The following is a 16,949-nucleotide window of genomic DNA, read 5'->3' on the forward strand; positions in this document are numbered from 1 at the left end:
AAGAGGGAAAAGACACTCCAGGTTAGCGTGGAAACATCTAGAGGTGCTGCATGCCGTGCTTACTCACTGCATTTCTTCTTCATAACCGGCATCCACGCTGAAAACCTTGCGGCACCTAAAAGACACAGAAAAAGAACTCAGATCAATACAAATACGAAAGGGTCACATCACGCATCGCGCTCTCACTCACCTTCAGCGCTACCCATCTCGGCAGCACGTCGCCATCCCCGGACGCCGGCCATCATCTAAGGAAGGAAAGGACCGAAGTTAGAGTACTGTTCAAAAGACTCATTATACTTACCTGTCAGACTCTTGCCAGTGAAGTAACTAGGCAGCAACAAGCCCGCATCAATCAACGTGCCCCTGCGCTGAAAGCAGGGTGGAGAGCACACTTTCCAAGAAAACAAGGTGAGCTGTGGATCAAAGGGAAGGGTTGGACCCCGGGGAAGAACGGGTTCAAGCACACAGAGACAATAGGGAGTTAGACTCTACCGATCCTGTGTTTCAGGCCCAGTCTCCAGTCGAGTAGACTCCAGGGAAGGGTTCAAGGTCGTAAGAGGTCAGAACAGGCTGAGTGACATCCCTGTGAATACCAGGTGAGCATTACAGAACACAAAGCCTCACATCAAAATCCACCTGGACATCATGGAAACATCAGAAACCGACCAGATAGCCCACATGTTGGGGCAACTACGTTCGAAGTACATGCAACCAGGCAGGAGATCAACACCCTGAGGAGACAGCTGATAGTAACCAAAGAACGCACTAATGATTTAAGCCGGCAACTTCTTCAGTCACAAGCAGGGCATGCACCATTGCCGGGAAGCGGGCCCTCGATGCCAGCACCATCAGCCAATCCTGTTCAGATAACCCTTCCTGGGGCAGTTCCCTTGGCCCCGCCCAAATGATTTACGGGGATCCCAAGAGGTTTGCAACGTTCATGAACCAGTGCTGCCTGCCCTTCCTTTGTAGACCAGGGGCCTTTCCGAATGACCAATCACGGGTCGCTTTTGTGCTATCCTACCTGAGTGGTAACGCCGCGGACTGGTCTGTACCCTTTGTCGCCCAAGTCGATCCTTTGCTGCATGACTTCAGGGGCTTTCAGCAGGAGATGGAAAAGCTGTTCCCCCGTCATACTCATGGGCAGGCATTAGACAACAAACTTCTGTCCCTACGCCAAGGGAATCAAGACCTATTAACATACATAGCCACGTTCAACAATAGACTCGTAATTGAAGCAGAATGGCCAGTGGAGAAGAGAACCACGTTATTTTATCAGGGTTGCGGGGGAAGCTCAAGGATGTTCTTGCATAAGTAGTGAACCCCCTGAAAGACTGCTCAGAATTCATTGACCTTGTTGTTCAACTGGATCATAGGTTGCAGGACCGAAGAGCAGATCGAACCAGACAGACCCTCGCCCTATGTATGTGCGTTCAAAGGACAATATTGCCCGCACAACGGAAGGATCAGGAGAACCAATGCAAATCGGGGGGGTCAGAACCCCTTGACTAAAGCAGAAAGGGATAAAAGGAGACAGCAGCAGTTATGTCTGTACTGTGGAAGGTCAGGTCATTTCCTTAAAGAGTGCCCTGTGAAGCCACCGAGGAGGACGCTAGGGGCCATGGACAAGGAAGATACCATCAAGGAATCAGAAAACTCCCCAGCCAGGCAAGTGTAGGGGTCCACTTGTCGAGCGAAGAAAGTGAACTACAGACCTCCCATTTTGCAATATCTGTGGTCTTGATCCATAACCAACAACCATCTCGGATGCACGCAGTAAGAGCGTACATTGACAGCGGAGCCGTTGGGAATTACATTTACCAGGATCTTGCGGCAAAGATGGGGCTTCCGTTACGCCCTAATTCAACCACTGACCTGTTACCACTGTCGACGGCATGGAAATAGCTTCTGGTCCAGTATCCCAATGCACTGCAGCTTTAACCCTTCTGTGCCAGGATGGACACCAAGAATCTATCGTTTTCGACCTCAGTAAGGCACCACAGTTCTGGTTGATTTTGGGAATGCCATGGTTGGTAGCTCACAATCCTCGAATCGATTGGCAAGCAAAAGAATTGGCCTTTCCAGAGACTTGCGCCCACACATGTTATCGCCAAGAGAAACAACCAATAGACACCAGAACCTCCACGCTTGTGATTGTGGCAATCGGCACCCTACCAAGTGAATACCAGGACTTTAAAGATGTCTCTCAGAAAGAACAGGCTAATACCCTGCTACCGCATAGACCATAAGATTGCCAAATCGACCTGATACCCGGCGCACAAATCCCATGTGGGTGAATTTACACACTCACGGAACCAGAAAACCAGCACCTGAAGGCCTATCTTGACCAATACCTGGCCAACGGGTTCATCCGTCCCTTGAAGTCTCCAGCAGCCAGTCCTCTATTCTTCGTACCAAAAAAGGAGGGGGACTTGAGAACGTGCATCGACTATCGTGCACTGAACCAGATTACCGTAAAAAACCGCTACCCCCTGCCACTGATCCATGAATTGCTTGATCAAGTCGAAGATGCCCAAATCTACACAAAACTAGACCTGAGTGGGGAATATCACCTTGTTCGCGTAAAACAGGGGGACGAATCAAAAACTGCTTTTGCACCAGGCTTGTACAAATATCACGTAATGCACTTTGGCCTTTGCAACGTACCTGCAGCATTTCAATACTTCATGAACGATGTCCTACTGGAATTGATTGATGTCTGTGCTCTAGTGTACATCGACGATATTCTAGTATATTCCGCATCAATGCAGGACCACGTTAATCATGTCTGATCCGTATTGGAGAAACTCTGTCAACACCAGCTCTACACCAAGCTCGAAAAGTGCGCATTCCACGTCTCCGAGGTGGAATTCCTGGGCTTTATTCTCAGCCCGAATTGAATCTGAATGGATGTAGACAAGGTAGATCCTATCCTGAACTGGCCATCCCCAAATTCATTGAAGGGGGTTCAAAGTATGCTGGGTTTTGCAAACTTCTACCACCGGTTCATCCCAGAATTTTCGCAAATCGTGCATCCCATCACGTCATTGCTAAGGAAAAGCAACAAAAAGTTCCAGTGGACAACAGAAGCCGAGTAAGCTTTCCAGGAACTCAAAGCAAGATTCACATCTGCCCCAATCTTACGCCACCCTCGCCCTGATCTCCCATATCTGGTGGAAACGGATGCCTCAAGCATGGCTATGGGAGCCGTCCTCTCACAAAAGGACCCCGAAACGGTCCAGTTACACCCTGTTGCCTTCTGGTTGCGTAAATTCACACCCCCTAACTCAATTACGCTATCACAGACAAAGAACTCCTGGCCATTAAGTCAGCCTTTAAGGCATGGCCACACTACCTATTGGGCGCCAGACACACAATCACCGTAATAACTGACCACCAGAACCTCCAAAATCTAAAAACCTAAAAACAGCAAAGGCCCAATCCTCATGACAACTACGTTGGGCTCTTTTTTTTGCTGAATATGACTACCTGATTACATTTCGACCAGGGGTGAAAAACGGGAAGGCTGATGCCCTTTGCCGTATGGGGGTGGAAGAGCAAGGGTATCAGACCCCTGACCCAATAGCAATCATCCCGAGTGACAAGCTCCTAGGAATCACATTAACCATAACTCAGAAAGAATTACATGAGGAAATCCAAAACCTGATGAGTCTGGAGCAATTACAAGTGTGGAGTGCACAAGGAGAACATTACATGATAAAAGATCAGTTGCCCTACTTCAGGGATCGTTTATTCTTACCAAACCAAGAACTACGAGAACAAGTCATGTCCGGTTATCATGATTCCTTGATCGAGGGCCACCTCGGAATCGCTAAAACCCTAGCCAAGGTAAAACAAAATTATTGGTGGCCCACGTGGCGTAAAGAAATTATCCAATTCATCCTATCTTGTGGAGTGTGTGCTCAAAACAAGGCATCCAAGCAGAAACCGGCTGGGCTATTACAACCATTGGAAATCCCACCAGCACCCTGGCACACGTTGTCCCTCGATTTTATTACTGACTTACCACCCAGTCAAGGGTTTAACACTATTCTTGTGGTCGTGGACCTATTTTCAAAAATGGCACATTTCATTCCTCTTAAGGGGCTCCCAAATGCTTCCACTCTGGCAAAGGTATTTCTTGAAGGCATCGTACGGCTCCATGGGTTTCCTTCAGTTTTGGTCTCAGACCGAGGTACTCAATTCGTATCTAACCTCTGGGGAAAATGCTGCTCTATGGCCCAGATCGACATCCGGCTATCCACCAGTCACCATCCCCAAATGGATGGTCAAACTGAGAGAACAAATCAGACGCTCAAGCAGTATCTGCGTTGCATGTTACACTAAGCTGAAGGAAGTTGGTTCGACCTATTACGGATAGCTGAATAGGCTTATAATAATTCCCTACACACCAGCACTGGGCAGACACCCTTTTATACCATGTATGGCAGGCACCCACTTACTTCTGAGTTGGACGTTCCTACAACCCTGGAAATGCCAGCAGTCAAAACCTTGCACACGACCATTTCTCAAACCTTTAAAAGGGCAGCTGAATACCTACTTCAAGCTAAGAATTGCCAAAAGAAGTTTGCTGATCAACACCGAGCAAAGGCCCCCAACTACCAAGTGGGAGAAAAAGTCTGGCTGGCGTCTAACACGTGTCCATTAAAGGAACCCGAACTTTCCGTCCAAGATACCTGGGTCCATTCACCGTCACCTCCGGGATAAATCCTTTGGCGGTCAGGCTAGCTCTGCCGTCAAACATGCAGATTCATCCTGTGTTGCACGTGTCTCTCCTTAAACCTGTTCAACCTGGGACCCGGGTAGCAACACCACCGCAGCCAGTAGTAGTCGCCGGGGAGCCAGAATTCGAAGTCAAGGACATCCTGGATTCTAAGTAGGTCAGATCCAAATTATACTACTTAGTAGACTGGAAGGGGTATGGTCCACAAGACAGGACATGGGAGCCTTGTGAGAACATCCATGCACCTTGCTTTCTTAGACGATTTCATCAAAACCATCCAAGCAAACCAGGACCAGACAGAAGAGCCACCTTGAGAGGGGCCTTGGGGGGGAGTGTTGTCTTGATTCCTGCCCCTCATGTCCCCAGCCCTCCAAGATGTCAGGCTGGAGCCAGGCCACGATCACCTACATGGCCCTCAAAGGCCTCTACATCCCTCCAAAGACCCACTTGGAGTAAGACTCGACGCTTGTGGCACCAGACTCACACACTCCCATAGGATAACATTGGGGATTGGACTTGTAGTGCATTGATGGGGACAAGATGGATGCCCCCACATATTTCGGTTCCCAGAACTGCATGTGCAGTCTAGTCTTTTGGGTGTGGTTCAGCCCAGAGACACCTGGGATACCCACAGACTATTTAAGCCACACCCAGGCTGAGAAACATGCTTTGTGTTTTCTGCACCTGCAGCGTGACACTCACTGTGTTCGGATAGGTCTCCAGCAGGCCTGCATCTTTCTTCTGCGCTCAGATCTTGCAAGAACAAGAACACCGTTAGGAACAGCCTTACCTTGCGGCGCTTCTGCCCATCATTCATCGCTCCTTCTGTTCTGCGGGCATCTTCGGCGGTGTCATTCCCATCCCGGCACGCCGCTTCCTAAGGAAAAGGGAAAAGAACAGTAAAAAGGCATTAGTAAGCATTCAGCAAATCTTCGCTAATTTTTAAAGACTGTACGAGCTTCAAACGCTTACCTGAATCCCAGCCGCTCTGGGGGAACTCTGTCTCCGGAACTTCTCATCCATCTGCAAGAGGGAAAAGACACTCCAGGTTAGCGTGGAAACATCTAGAGGCGCTGCATACCACGCTTACTCACCGCATTTCTTCTTCATAACCGGCATCCACGCTGAAAATGTCGCAGCACCTAAAAGACACAGAAAAAGAACTCCGTTCAATACAAATACGAAAGGGTTGCATCGCGCATCGTGCTCTCACTCACCTTCAGCACTACTCATCTCAGCAGCACATCGCCATCTCCGGACGCCAGCCATCATCTAAGGAAGGAAAGGAACAAAGTTAGAGAACTGTTCAAAAGACTCATTATACTTACCTGTCAGACTCTTGCCTGTGAAATAACTAGGCAGCAACGAGCCTGCATCAATCAACGCGCCCCTGCACTGAAAGCAGGACGGAGAGCGCACTTTCCAAGAAAACAAGGTGAGCTGTGGATCAAAGGGAAGAGTTGGACCCCGGGGAAGAAGGGGTTCAAGCATACACAGACAATAGGGAGTTAAACTCTACCAATCCTGTGTTTCAGGCCCAGTCTCCAGTCGAGTAGACTCCAGAGAAGGGTTCGAGGTCGTAAGAGGTCAGAACAGGCTGAGTGCCGTCCCCGTAGATACCAGGTGAGCGTTACAGTTGTTATTGTGTTTTTTGGCTTATTCAGTATTGCGAATAGGGTGTGCTCCACATAAAGGGTTGTGGAGCACCCCATAGGTATTGGTGAGGCTTTTTCTACTGTGAATGCTGCAGCAGCCAAATGTAGTTCGCACTGGAAATGCCCTAGCATCACTGCATCTAATTGCCCGCTGTTGTGTGCTATTGGTTTGTGACCCATGCTTGTTTTTTGTGTTGGCACTGCTTTCATGATCCGACCATCTGAGTGTGAGAATAGGAAGAACTCCTTTTTATAGTCTGTGGTCCCTAATACAGGGGCTGTGGAAATTGCTTCTTTGAGCTCGCTGAATGCCTCTGATGTTTCCTGTGTCCACCACAAATGCTTGTTTCTCATCTGTGCCTCCTTTAGTGCTGTGAGGAAGGGACAAATGTATGTGCTGTAATTGAAGACCCATGCCCTGCAATAGTTGCATAATCCCAGAAATCGCTGCAGTTCCCTTACTGTCTTCGGCAGGGGTGTGGCAAGTATTGTTTGTGTCCTGCTAGGCACTATGTGTTTGCCATTTTGTGAAATCACCTGGCCAAGGTACAGCACTTCCCTTTGGCAGTACTGTAGCTTTGCTTTGTCCACCTTGTATCCCTTTTCTGCCAGTACAGTGAGCATGTGTATTGAGTCTTCCCTGCACTCTCTCTCAGTTACACTGCAGATGAGGATGCCATCCACATACTGCAGTACTGTGCCCTTTGTTTGTATGTTGGCAAAGTCCATCTGTATTATTCAATTGAAAATGGAAGGTAATTCGCAATATCCTTGTGGTAGCCTTGTGTGTTTCCATTTCTGGTTACAGTAATTGAAGCTTGTTAGTCTGGGTGTAAGGGTATTGAGAAAAATGCATTTTTAAGGTCGATGACTGTAAAACATTTGGCCTCGACCGGGATGCCACAGAGGATCGTAGCAGGGGTGGGTACTCTGTCTCTATGGTACTGTTAAGAGGCCTTAAATCTTGTACAAAATGCCATGACCCCCCATTTGCCTTGTAAACAGGGTACACTGCAGTGTTGCATGGAGACTGATGGTGCAAAAATACCTCTATCTATAAGGGCACTGATTGTCTCATAACTGCCTTCATCCGCTTCTTTAGTCAGGGGGTATTGTCGGGCTCTGGGCAGGATTGCTCCTTGTTTCAGTTTTATCTGCACTCCTCCTATGCTTTTTATGCACCCGACGTCATACGGACTGGTGGTCCATAGTGTCTTGGCTACTTTTGCTAGATCCTCCTATCAGAAGGAAGGCAGAGCTTTTAAGGCCATTGCCATTTTCTGTGCCACCTCCTTGTATGTTATGCTTACCCAGACGTACACGCTCATTCCTAGCATCATCTCACTGCTTCCCTTTGCCTGTGAAAACAGCTCCCCGTCTGACACTTGTGCTAGCCAACACCCTTCTCACAGTGCTATTATTGCCCTCCATGCCTTCCCTTCATCATCCAGCACGTGTGCAGCAACCCAATCGTCTCGTGCCACAATCCCTTCTATATCAATTGATACAAACGCGCCTTCCCTTTCATCAGCTGGTGTTTCTGGCCTGAAGAGGTACTCACTGGGTCATCACCATACCTTCCCTGCAATCCCTGGCAGACATGCAGGGGCCATATCTGTCCCATACTGGAAGACCTCTGGGTAAACAGGCTCCCCTCTCTGTACTGGTTGCCCAAAGTATGCCTGGAGCATTTGCCTAGCTGTTAGCATGTGAATGCCTCGTGTGGGGCAAATTATGCCCTTGTCTGTGAAGGAGATTGTCATTTTCAGTCTGCTCATTATGTCACGTCCCAGTATGTTTACAGGTGCTTATTTGGAGTAAAGTAGGGGTAGCGATAAATCATGATCTCCTATTGATAAGGAGATATCAACAGTAAAAGGAACCACCTCTCGAGCCCCAGAGAACCCTTGAGTGTTCATGGCATCGCCTGACAATTTATACTTCCCCTCCCGTATGCACGACCTAGTCCCCCCAGTGTCAACCAGAAAGGAAAAGATTTTGTCACCTATAGCCAACCGTATGCAAGGTTCCGCCACAGGATTAGGTGTGACTGATAGGATGGGACACAGCATGTTTATCTGTGGGCTGTCCTATTGCAGGTATAATGACTGTCCGTTCCCTGTGTACGGGTTATGCCCCACCAGCGTTACCCCACCCATCCTTGTCATGGGTACCATTGCTGTTGTGTCCATGGGTTGTGTAGAGTCGTCCTTACTTTGTGTCAACTGCTGTACCGGTTGCGGGCTTTGGGGCTGTGGTGTTACCATGTTTTGTTTTTGCAGCTTCTGTGCTTGCGGTACGTGTGCATGTGGGTTTACTGGCATTGCCTGTTGTTGCACCTGGGGTGGTGAGCTGTGTTTTGGTACATTTTGTAGCTGCCCTGTTTGTTGGGCATCTTACACATAATACCCGTTATGTCAATTCTGGTAGTTCTGCTGCCCTGACTCACCCCATCTCAGCTGCATCCCCCTACTTCAGCATGTGTGGGAGATATGCCCTAGTTGCCCACAGGTCCAGCATTTCTGAGGTTCTCGTACTTGCCATGGGAACCCCACTCCTCATTCTCCCTGTCCCTATGGGTAACCCCTGAACCCACCACCTGGGTGCCCCCTCTGGAATCCTCCCTGTCCCATATAGTTACCTTGGTAACTGCCCATTCCCATGTATTCTCCTCCCATTTGGGGCAAGAATTCCTGCACTGCATTGTACTGTTGCTGCAGTTGCGTTGTGATACGGCTACCTGTTGTTGTAAGGCAGGGCTGGTTATGCGCGCACCTTCTAGGGCGTATTTGGATAGTTTCTTTTGGACTAGCTTGGCTTCATCTGCCTTTCTATCCTTGGCCTTTTGTTTCATCTTGTCTCTGTGCCGGTTCTGGTAACCCTTGTATCAGGATGTGATAAAAGATGGCTAACGTTTTATCCCATGGCTCTTGAGTTTCGAGGTGCCAAAGCTCCTGAATCTCCTGAATATAGCTAATGGGATCCTCATCTTGCATGACGTGATTGCACCTATATCCGATGTGTTGGGCTATTGCATCCATAATGCCTGCCATACCGCATGTCTACAATTTGCGAATGGTGCCCCGTCATGTGCGGTGTTGTAGGTGGTCACCCCCGGGAATGCTGCCCTCCTCCATATGTCATCCGCAGCATCACCCAATATGGAGACTAATAAGCCCTTGACATCGCCCACCGCCAACCTGTGTCCCGCTGTCAGCTTCTCTATTTCGTATATCCACAGTATTCTGGGCATCTGTGATGAAATGATATGATATGATATGATATAAGTCATTTATAACACGCCTGTACACAAGTGTTTATAGGTGCAACAAGACAAGGGAGGGAAGATCGAGGGAGGACAAGACAAACGATCTTACTAGGCCTTGTGTCATTCAGATCATGCAAGTGCGAGAACGAGAAGTGCAAGGGGAAAGGAAGTGGGGAGTGCAAGGGAGAGGGGAAGGGAAAACAGGGAAGCAATGCTCTGAGTAAGTGCAGCCAGGGCAGAGTGGCTCTGGGTTGTGCAAGGAGAACAAGGGACTTCAAGGTTACAGTTACAGCCCCTAAGTGTATGGTAGCCCCGGAGGCAGTGCAAGGGTGACCGATCAAGAAAGTGCTGGACTCAGAGAGACTTTGCGGGTAGCCAAGCAACCAATCGGTACCGCAGACAGGTAGGTCAGCAGGGGAGGGAGAGAGAGAAAGCAGAGGAGAAGAGGAACGTTTTGAGCTGCTTCTGAAACTTCAGGTGGTCCGCCTGAAGTTTGAGAGGGGCAGGGAGGCCATTCCAGTGGGAGGCACCTGCAGAGGAGAGAGATATACCCCCCACTGTCTGCCTGGAGAAGCATCTAACCCTTAGAGAGTTGGAGGTAGCTGAGTGAATGGCTCGAGAAGGAAGGAATTTTGGAAGAGAGCGTTGGATGTAGTGTGCGCCCCAGCCTCAGAAAGCCTTGTGGGCAATGCAAAGGGTCTTGAACTTGATCCTTGCAGCCACCGGGAGCCAGTGGAGAGATTTCAGGGCTGCAGAGATACGATCCCAGGGCTTGAGGCCAAGGATAAGACTTGCAGTCCTGTTCTGGATTAGTTTCAGACAGGGGAGAGTAGAGGAAGGCAGATTGACAAAGAGGCTGTTGCATTAGTCCAGCCTAGGGAGAACCAGGTCTCTGGAGACAGTGAGCTTCTGGCGGAAAGTGAAAAAGGCAAGAGTCCCTTTGAGGAGGAGCAGCTCATAGCGGGACTTCTTGGCAACGTCCGAGATGTGAGGAGAGAAAGAGAGAGTGGAGTCGAAGATTACACCAAGGTTTTTTGCCCAAGGTGGGTGGCCAGAGTGAGAGAGGGAAAGCAGGGGCAGGGGTCCCAATGAGACAGATCTCTGTCTTACTGGCATTAAGGTAAAGATCATTGGACGTGTACCAATCTTGAATCGCCGATAGACAGTCAGAAATGAGCAAGAGAGGCGAGGAGGCTGAGGGGAGCCTGAAGGAAAGCTGAGTCATCCACATGACACTGAAAGTTAGAGGAGAAGGTAGAGATCAGGTGGGCAAAAGGAGCCAAGTAAAGGTGGAAAAACTAGGGTGAGAGGATAAAACCCTGGGGAATGCCACAGGTAGAGAGAAGTGGCGGAGAGAAAGGAACCAAGTTGGTATTGGGAGGGGAGGAGTGGTCCAAGAGGAAGCAGGTCAATCACTACAGGGCCTGATCTGTGATGCCCAGGTTCTCACAGAGTCAATTGATCAGAATGGCATGGTTGACCATGTCGAAAGCTGAGGAAAGAAGGAGGATGAGGACAGAAGGGATGCTGGAATCATGGCTATAGAGCAAATCTTCATGAGTGTTCAGCAGAGCATTTTCCATGCCTCTGGCAGCTTTGAAGCCAGACTGATGGTCATGGTGACAACCAACAGATTCAGTGTGGAGAGTAAGCTGGGAGATGGCAAGCTTTTACAAGAGTTTGCCCAGGAAAGGGGTGATGGAGATTGGGCGATAGTTTGCCAGGCAGGTAGGATCGGCAGACGTCTTCTTGAGGAGTGGCTGCACAAGGTCGTGCTTAAGGGGAGAGGAGAACGCTCCAGTGGCAAAAGCATGATTACAGAAATTGGCCAAGGCTGGATTGAGGGTGTCAATATGGTCTTTGATGGTTCTGGAGGAGCAGGGGAGCACCTGTTTGGATGACACTTTCATAGATCAGACTTGTCTAGAACCCTTGTCAGGTGTTGTCAGAGAGAAAGAGGAAAAAGTTGGAGGTGAGGTAGAGAAGGCCAAAGGGGGCCAAAAGAGGAAGAGGGAGAGGAAAAGGAGACAGAGGACAGGATGTCCTGAGATTTAGTGTGAGGCCAGAGCTGTACAGAGGAACTTGGAGGAAACAGGAGAGGTAGGTGCTGCAACAGGATTGACCAGTTCCTTGCAGATTTTAAAGAGTTCCTGTGCACTGCTGCTGACTTGCATGTATTGGATTGGTGTAACCGTAAAAAACAATTGCAAACAATATGGCTTCATAGCCACATTTTCTCATACAATTGTGTTTTATATTGCATTAAACACATTTATACCTTTCTCCTAGTGTGCGGCATAACCATTCAGCAGCATGTTTGTGCGTATTGTGCAAGCGTGATAATCTAGGCCAGCCCAGAGTGTGGTGCGATCTGTGATTTGCTACTGAGTATGGGGGGCCTGCTCATCATGGCTCTCGAGGGGGCCCCTACATTTTGTGTTACGCCACTGCTACTCGCCGAACTATAACGTCCAACTCATAGGGATCCGCTACTTCTACTTTTCATACACTATTCAACTGCGTCATGTAAACAACCAATCCTGTGAAACACAAGAACTGAGCTTGCTGCTATGCAACTCGAACAGACGCTGACTCTAGGCATCTTGACACCAATTCATAAAGCCAATCCACATTCCCCCTCTTTCCCTATTTACACATCCCTCTCCCACCCACACAAATGATATTTCTCATTGCTTGGACCACACTTACATTGTTACACGCCTGCCTGCACCGCTCAGCCGCTGATTCCCTTCCTTTGGCTCATGTCACCCCCTCTGGACTGCGTGGACAACTCGCCAATGGCAGGTGGGATCATTTTGAAGTCGGCTCCTGATGACCAATTCTTCCGGTTAAGCAGGCCAGTTATCTCTCAATTCCCACGAGGGTCCTAAAGTCCTCTGGCAGAGGAGGCAGCACCTTGCCGAGCTGACGCCACAAAACGATCTCGCAGGGGCCTCCAACTTGTAAGGGTAATTTTCGGGGCCAGCAGAGCCGGGCCAAGGGTCCGCAGACTCCCAGCTCACAGAAGGCCATAACTCCCTCCCTGGTTCCAAGAAGTCGAGGTCCACACAAGGGGCAAAGGTTTACTTTGGTTTCACACAGGGGTCATATGCTGGACAAATTCCAGGCACAGCTTGCCTCAGTCTGGCTCGCAGGCCAGTTTTGTATTCTCTTGACGTAACAACCTTTGTCACTTGGCAGACTCCCTCCTAAACCTATTGAGGCATGGGATTGGCTCCTGACTGGTAGGTCCAGTATAGGACCCTATACGAGGAGAACATGAGTGGACAGTACTGTGTCAGTTGGTATACTTGGATCATCCCCGAAAGTTGTTTCTCTGAAAAGGTTACAGTGAGGAAGCCTGGTAATTGGTTGGCAACCTTCACCATCTGCCCCCAAAACCCAGGGTCCTAATTGGTCAGACTGCGGGCCCCCAAGTCTGGGACAACCGTTGTTCCCAGCCCACGAGACACCTGTTCTCAGTGCGTGTCTACTATGTCTCAGGCATTGCAACTAAGTGTCTGCGTATAACGATAGTGTGAAGATGACTAATGCCATGAGAGCACTCCATTCCAATCATAGACGGTATCTGGGAGGTAACAATTATTTTGCAAGTCGCTGTCCTGCCGTGGGGCCACTGCTCGTTCTCAGCCTCTGTGTCTTGGCTTGTTCACAACTTGGCCAGGTCACGTGGCCAGAGACCACTATTGCAGGCTCAATTGCCTCGAATTATTGAGTATATTACAGAGAACACTTGCTGCTGCCGCCGATGTCACCTTGGCTCAGGATATGGAATGTCGCTTTGCAACATGATGTCCTTGGCAGTCTGCTGCTTACACCGTAGGCTATTCTGCTAGTGCAGCACCTTACGGTTTGGGATTTCTCTGCGATCACTGCAGCCTACTGTTTCCTCCTGAGGCCTGCTCTGGCTTCCAGTATGGAGTCATGATAATGTCCATATGTTAGTGAGAGCTTTACGGTTGATCAGGTCCCTTGGGTGCTCTTGTTCTTCCAAAGGGTTAGCTGCGTGGAAGCATCAGCAAGTGTATAGAAGCTCTTCTTGCTTCTTGTGTTTCTACGGTGCTATAGCGAGCCTAATAGCAAAATAACAAACGCGCTGATAGTGAAGGTGTCAGAGTCCTCTATCTCATCAACTGTACATGTTCTTCATGTAGATTGGTGTGTGGGTGAATGTGAGTTGTGCGGATTGCGAGTGCACTTCGTGTTTAATGGGGCTATGTTGTTGGGATGTCTCTAACAACCAGCACCATGGCGTCTTTGCATGTGATGCCGTTAGTCAAGTCTGTACATGTGGTTGTCTCCAACTCCTCGGTTTTGACTCTTCTCGTCCATTCTGGGCAGAGTTCGTAGTGCAGCAGGAATGTATGGCCGGCTGGCAGGGTACCGCTGGCGGTTGGTGTCCATGGCTGGAGCAGTGGGAATTGGCATAAGTGTATAGGATCGGCGCCCATGTTGTTACAGGTACTTCTTTCGGTTAAGGGGTCGTTCAGGACTGGGGTCGGCAGCGAGTTTCCCTCTTCACCGTGGAAACATCAGTGGGGAGGAGGCTGATGAACATGTGAGGCTGATTGTGGAGGTGGCAAACCCAAACTCGGTGCCTCTCTAGGAGCTGGAAAAAGTGGCGGTCGAGGACTTGTGCTTTCTAATCCTAAAGGCGGATCTTCAGCAAGGGTTGTGGATGTCAGTGGTGGACACGCTGGCACAAGGACTCAGGAGATGCGGTTGGTGCTTGAAGAACTGTGGAGAGTCAAAGATGAACTGGCATTTGTTGAGTCTGGGAAATTGCTCCCGGATGACCACATAGTGGTACCAATGTGCAAGATTCCCCAGGTCATTGAGCTAGCGCTCCCGGGTCATCAAGGAATTGCCAAGACTAAGTCCCGGCTGTAACAGAATGTATGGTTCCTTATGGTTCCTTGACTTTGAGAAAAGGTTGAAGGACTTTGTGTCGGCCTGTGTGTGGTGCCAGGCTGCGGAACCAGCACAGAAGAGCCCCTGATTGAGTCGATGCCCAGAGGAATGAGACCATGGGAAAACGTCCATACTGACTTTGGCCCCACGGACCGGGACACTCATTTCCTGGTGGTGGTGGATGAGTGGACCCGGTACCCTGAGGTTGAGTTAATCGACTCTGTCTCTTTTGACAAGGTTGTGGTGGCCCTAGAGAAGATCTTTGCCACTCACTACCTGCCTCAGACCCTGTGTTCAGACAATGGACTGACGTTCCAAGGGGACAGCTTCACCCAGCTGATTCAGGACTACGGGATACAGCAGCGGAAGATTAGACCAGTCTGGCCCTGTGCGAATGGGAAGCTGAAATGTTCATGAGAACTCTGAACAAGGTGTTTTGCATCGCTCACGGCCAAGGACACTGTCTGCAACCGGCTCTGTATCAGTTCCTGAGGGAATATAGGGCCACCCCTCACGCGTCCACTGGAGTGGCACCAGCGGAGGCAATGTTTCAGAGGTGTCCAAGGAGTCTGATACCTGAGGTGCGGGAGCGGGAACCCGCTGTCATTGATGATGCTCAGGTGGAACATGAAAGGAAACTCAGGACAGAGGGAGAGAACATCAGGAGAGGGCTCCAGCCCCAGCAGCTGATTTCGGGGGATGAAGTACTCGCAAAGAACAGGCATCCTCAAGGCAAGATTTCACTAACTTATGAGGTTGGTCCGATGGACATGGTGGCGGTGCGTGGCTCGATAGTGACTGCATCGGATGGGTCTGCCACAGTTACCTGTAATTCCAGCTTCTTCAAAAATGTGGGGGAGACCAGGCTGGAGGCGATCCTGAGAAGAGACTGTAGTGACGTACCGGATGAGGGCGGTGGCCTGGCCCATCCGCATAGTGCCCTAGGTTAACGGGACGCAGGTGAGGAGGGCCCGATTGGGGAGGCGGGCAGGAAGTAACCCGAAAGGGTTGGGAAGGGGAAGCCTCCCCATCTCATTGACTATGTGGTGGACCCCTGAACTTGTGGGCCCAGCCCACAGGCTGAGCTGTGACTTGTGGGACTGGGTGGAAAGCGATTAAAGGGGTGTTTTACTTTGGGTGCAGTGTAATGTGTGAAGTGTTTGTAGTTACCTTCTTTTTGTTGTTTGTTATGAAAAAGGAGACATGTGGTGTCTGCCCCTTTAAGGGCACACATGTGGTGGAGTGACGTAACTCTGCTGTGTGTGCCTGAAATAAACAGGGCATTTCCACAGCCGCATCAGAGCGACCGTGGAGCCTGGGCAGCAAGCATGTCTCCAAGTGTGCTCTGTGGCTGGCAGGGGGTTTATGGGGGCCAGAGGTGCAATCTAGCCACACACAACAATGTCCAACACAGCTGGTTCCTTGAGGAGGAATCCACGGTTCTTGGACCCCCCATCCAGTTGCTAGTCATGTCCTCCAGGGACCCCACCTGCAAGTGTAGAGTGGTTGTATCACATTTGTATTAAGCATGTGTCTGGAAATCATACACTGCAGCCATCCTTCTCATGGCCTCTGGCTCTGGATCTGTGGTCTGTATGTTGTCTATGGGGTTCTGCAAGAGTCCCAAAGGTGGGCAGTTGTTTTTTTTAATAACCTTTTTAAATATTTTTTATCGTTGGAGCAACAACCTCAAATGTAAATGCATAGCAATCATTTTAGCGATACACAACCTTCATGCTTAATCAGACCCCATTTCCCCATCCATCAGGAGTCCAACTGTCTTCTCCTGTTTTTCTATCCGGTTCCCTTATCCCCCCTCCTACCTAGATAAAGTCTCGCCAGGCGTGCCTTAAAAGTCAGGCCGGGAATGTTTGATCAAAATCGAATAAGAGAGACCAAACTGCCTGAAATTGCAGCATCTTCCCCTCCTTTGCAGCCAACTCTCTCTCAGCCACTAATATGTCCCAAACTTTGACCCGCCAGTTCCCTATATCCGACCCTTCCACTGTCTTCCAGCACTGAGCAATGATACTTGCTGCCAGCAACAGGTGAGTCATTAATTTAGCTCGGGCACCCATTTTAGGATATATCCCCTCCCATTGCGCACCCAGCAATATCGTTTTCGGACACAGTGGTAAGCGTCTATCTGTAATATCGTGGATCAGTTGCACTATGATCTTCCAGAAGGCCTGTATCTGAGGGCATTCCCACCACATATGAAAGTACGAGCCCTGGGCCCCACACTCCACACTCTCGCCAGCAGGATGGTGAGGATTGGGCATGGAGATGGTTTCAAGGCACACTCATTATTTGTCACACTTTTAGAGGAGGCGCAGCCCAAAGCCCATAT

Source organism: Ambystoma mexicanum, chromosome 5p (assembly GCF_040938575.1).
Source record: "Ambystoma mexicanum isolate Mex_15411 chromosome 5p, UKY_AmexF1_1, whole genome shotgun sequence".
Taxonomy (NCBI): domain Eukaryota; kingdom Metazoa; phylum Chordata; class Amphibia; order Caudata; family Ambystomatidae; genus Ambystoma; species Ambystoma mexicanum.